This window comes from Alexandromys fortis, unplaced genomic scaffold, assembly GCF_014885135.2.
Source record: "Alexandromys fortis isolate MF-2015 unplaced genomic scaffold, M_Fortis_MF-2015_v1.1 scaffold_455, whole genome shotgun sequence".
NCBI classification, from domain to species: Eukaryota; Metazoa; Chordata; class Mammalia; order Rodentia; family Cricetidae; genus Alexandromys; species Alexandromys fortis.
In genome coordinates, this window is record NW_026068340.1 from 219,251 (window position 1) to 224,412 (window position 5,162).

The window sequence follows — 5,162 nt, forward strand, 5'->3', positions numbered from 1 at the left end:
AAATAATTAGAAGCAAGCATCTGAGATCAAGAAGAGAAAAGTAAAACTGTTTATCACCAAAGAGTATAAAAAATATTCTGAGCCTTGGGGCTGGAGAGATGGCTCAGAGGTTAAGAGCACTGCCTGCTCTTCCAAAGGTCCTGAGTTCAATTCCCAGCAACCACATGGTGGCTCACAACCATCTGTAATGAGATCTGGTGCCCTCTTCTGGCCTGCAGGCATGCACACAGACAGAATATTGAATACATAATAAATAAATAAATAAATATTTTTAAAAAATATTCACACCTTTAATCCCAGCACTTGGGAGACAGAGGCAGGCGGATCTTCATGAGTTTGAGACCAGCCTGATCTACAAGAGCTCCTGTCTCGAAAAACCAAAAAAAAATATTCTGAGTACAAACTGGGGAAGGTCCATCATTTTCAAAAACAATGAATGAGGGCTGGAGAGATGGCTCAGCAGTTAAGAGCATTGCCTGCTCTTCCAAAGATCCTGAGTTCGATTCCCAGCAGCCACATTGTCATGAGCCATTTCCCCCCTAAAAATCATTACAGGAACCATCACCCTGGGGAGTCTGCAGGGTGATGACACCCATAATTATGTTCTATTGACAGAACCTGCCCCACACCCAATTAACTGTTATATGTTAGCAGAAAGCGCCTCACATTCCAGCTATCCAGGGAACCAGGTGTGGCAACTCGTGACTTCTTGGCCTACCTGTCCGAATGTAACCTCTTGGCCTACGTGACGAACCTGAACCACGTGACTTGGAACACTCGGCAAGAATCCAGTTTCCCTGTCCCCCCAAGTCCTCATTCAGGGCTTATATAAACAGCAACCATGATCCTAATAAAGGGGGCTTTGACAAATCTGCTTGGCCTCATTCTTCTGTCCTAGCCCATTCCCTTGCGGGTAGGGCCCCTTCGAGACCCTGGAATAACTAGCTGCAGGGTGGGTTACAACCCCTAGACTAGTGACCCACCCAAGGCGGCAACACCACATGGTGGCTCACAACCATCTGTAAAGAGGTCTGGCCTTCAGGCATACACGCAGAAAGAATATAATAAATAAATATAAAAAAAACAATGAATAATATAATTAAATTATGGTTCACAAAAATCAACAATATGGATGACACCATTGACAAAACAAGACACAAACACAAATCTACACACACACACACACACACACATTATTGCTTGTTAAAGAACTACTAATCAAAAGCAATTTCCAAAGAACCACTGGCCAACACGCATCCTGTACACTCCTGTTCTTTCTTTTACCAATAATAGAGAATGGGTTGGGTGAGAAGGGCTGTTTCACCAAAATTTACAATATTCACTTGAAGTCTTCTGATGTTTTTACTTTACAGAAAATAGATTTGATTACTGAAAGCATCACATTCTCTAATGATAAGGAAAATGATGTCTGTTAGGATCACTTACCATACTGTTTCCTACAATTGGATTAAATCCAAGTCTGCATTACAGTGAGGAAATGAAATCTTTTTAAATGAAATTTCAAGAGAACAGATTTTTAAAGAATCAGTGTACATGTAAATCAACTTGATTTACTCCAACTGCTTGGATTTCCAAGCACTTTTGAAAATAAGGTTATTGCCGGCATGGTGGCGCACGCCTTTAATCCCAGCACTCGGGAGGCAGAGGCTAGGCGGATCTCTGTGAGTTCGAGACCAGCCTGGTCTACAGAGCTAGTGCCAGGACAGGCTCCAAAGCCACAGAGAAACCCTGTCTCGAAAAACCAAAAAAAAAAAAGAAAAAATAAGGTTATTGCTATTTTTGTGTATGTATATTTTTGTGTATGATATTCTCTCTCTATATATATATGTGTGTGTGTGTATATATATGACATACAGAAAGGGACGTTGCTGAGTTGGGAATAGTAAAGATTTATTAACCTCCCAACTTGTGTGTAGGTATCTGAACTCAGGTCATCCACAAAAAGAATATGTGCTGAGCCACCTGCCCAGACACATAAAACCTTTATCCAATAAGTCAAGTCTTTCTCAGATTAAGAAAAAGAAGAAAAAAAAAGAAAAAGAAGAAACACAAAACATAAAAAAGAAGAAAAAGATGATCCTTAGGAAGATGATCTATAAAAATTATGATTTAGTGGATGGTAAGTTTCCACCATTAAATGAATACAAATAGCTTTGCCCAACAATTTATAACTGGACAACTGATAACAAACCAATATTCACAGTGGAAACACTCAGAAGGCTCAAGGGATTATATTGATCACACCAACACTTAAGTAGCAAAGATTCAAATATGAAGATAGCAACAGCTGGAAAACACAGATATGCCAGGAAATGAAAAGAGGCAGGCACCTAAGAAGAAAAAAGCAGTCTTTCAGCAGAAACTTTCCAAAAAAAAAAAAGACAACCTGATAAAATTACAAATTTTCTGAATAAAATTGATGAAGGTCCATCATTTTAAATGTAACCAATAATATATTTAGATTAGTTAGATTACAGAAAAATAGTATACAAATTCATGTATGACTTTTATACTTTTTACATTTATACATAAATAAAAAATGTGCACAATTTTTATGAAAGAATTGAGGGGAAAGAAATAAAAAGGCAAAAGCAGAGCCAGAAATATATAGTCAACTTTTAATCAAAAGACCAAAGAAAACTTAAAGGAAAAGTGTGATCTTGACCAATGTTATCCAACTACCTTTGGTTATATGTGTACAGAAATTAAATAAACACAAACTACACAACTTTCACAAAGTTATCTCAAAGTGACCCTTAAACTGTTGTTTCTGACCTCCAGTTACTGATTTGTCTTCAAAAGACAGAAGCCTCATGATATAGATGCTCTCTTTGCAGAGATCTCTTGTGATCATTCTCCAGCCCCTTGTGCTTCCTTCTGGTTTCATATAAATGCTGATTCACTGATACCCAACCCCAAACAACCTAGAAAAATGATTTAAGGAACAGTGGGGGAAGCAGGTGGTTGGAGATCTGTGGGTGAGCAGTGGGCCTAGGGCCTTTGGGGAGCCAGGGAGGGAGACACCGGGGTGCAGGGGACAATAAGAACAGCCTGTCCAAAGAGTCCCAGTCCAATGCCACCCCATCATCAAAGCCCCCTCCCAATACAGGCTCACCTGAAGAGGCCCTGGCAGCCAGGAGCAGGAGGAAGAGCCAAGACTGGTTCAGGTGAACCCTAGGGACAGCATCATTGAGGACCCAGAGGTAGAAGTGATCAAAGCTTCAGGGAGTCAGGGAGATAGAGGAAGAGGATGAGAAGTTAAAGGAGCTACAAAATGAGGTAAAGAAGCAGATGACTAAGAGTACAACCCCAGACAATGCTGGCTCAGTGATCATCTCTTGAGGAGAAGATGGAGGCTGGTGCCAGTTCCATCTATGTTGGCAATGTGGACTATGGTGCAACAGCAGAAGAGCTGGAAGCTCACATTCATGGCTGTGGTTCAGTCAACCGTGTTACTACAGTCTGTGACAAATTCAGTGGCCTTGCCAAAGGGTTTGAAGATGTAGAATTCTTAGACAAAGATTCAGTGAGGACTTCCCTGGCTTTAGATGATTCCCTGCTTAGAGGGAGACAGATCAAGGTGATTCCCATCAGCACAACAGACGGGTTATCCGTGTGCCCAATACTGTGCCTGAACTACCAATTACAACAGCTCCCAGTCTGGATTCTACAGTGGTTTAAACAGCTGGCCCTTGGATCAAAAAAAGAATTAAAAGAAAAGAGGAAAAACAGAAGGTGGAAAACTATTTTTTTACAAAAGATATACTGTGGAAGGGGGAGAATCCCATAACTAACTGAGGAGGGACCTGCTCTGGGCAGTAGGGCAGGCCCAGAGAATAAGGCAGGGGTGACATGTTCCCTCTGGAGATTCGATATGGACACTTCTCAAATGTACAACCTGCTCCCTGTTTCTCTGCTCGCTTTCTTTCTTTCTTTCTTTCTTTCTTNACATAGTTCAGGGTCTGTCACTCTGACTTGTACAGCCTTCAAAATTCATAATAAAAACATGAACTCAGTGTTTCATGCTGAATTTAGAATGAATGCAGCTATATTAAGTAAAATCAAACACTTCTCTCTCTCATGTGTGTGTGATTATAGGTTTGGGAACATGGGGAGATATGGTATACACCTTTAATTTTCTTTTGGAAAATATGAGTGGATTGTCATAAATCAGTTTGCCTTGGAAAGAGAAATTATTTTATTCAGCTACAAAATTAAGCAAAGTTCAAATTTCAGCTATTCATTTTGTACTATTGCTTTGTATAAATCACCCATGAACTGCTGTTTACCAAGGATTTTTTTTTTAACTGTCTTTCATTCAACTACTCTCCCTTCCTGTCCCCTCCCCTTTTCCCATGATCCACATGCTCCCAATTTACTAAGATCTTGTCTTTGTCTAGGTTCTATATAGAATAGATTTATGTATATCTCTTTGTTTCCATTTTGTTGTCTATGTTCTCTGACACTGTGAATTGTAGACTGGTTGTCCTGTTTTATATCTAAAAGCCACTTAGGAGTGAGTACATTTATATATTTCTTTCTGGGTCTGGGTTAACTCACTCTTATGTTTTCTAGATCCAAAAATTTGCCCATAAATTTGAAGATGTAATTGTCTTTATCCATGTGAATTTCTTTGTCCATTCTTCAGTGGAGGGGATGTTTTCAGGTTTTGGCTGTGAACAAATAATGTTGCTGTGAACATAGTTGCCCACTTGTCCTTGTAGTACGATGGAGCATCCATTGGATACATATCCAAAGTGGTATTGCTGGGTTTTTTTTTTTTAAAGATTTATTTATTTATTTATACAACTTTCCACCTCCATGTATACCCACACGCCAGAGGAGGGCGCCATATCTCAATACAGATGGTTTGGAGCCACCATGTGGTTGCTGAGAATTGAGCTCAGGACCTCTGGAAGAGCAGACAGAGCTCTTAACCACAGAGCCACCTCTCCAGGCCCATTGCTGGGTTTTAAGATAGGTTGTTTCCTAATTTTCTTTCATTCTTTCTTTATAATATTTGGTTTTCCAAGACATGGTTTCTCTGTAGATTTGGAGCCTATCCTGGAACTAGCTCTTGTAGACCAGGCTGGCCTTGAAGTCACAGAGACCTGTCTCTGCCTCCCAAGTGCAGGGATTAA

The 5,162-nt window shown here is 40.1% G+C and overlaps 1 pseudogene; it reads left to right on the forward strand.

Moving 5' to 3' along the window:
- The window catches only part of LOC126495291 (polyadenylate-binding protein 2-like), an 11,923-nt pseudogene extending 8,128 nt beyond the window's left edge, over positions 1–3,795 (forward strand).
- Positions 3,796–5,162: the final 1,367 nt, after the last annotated feature.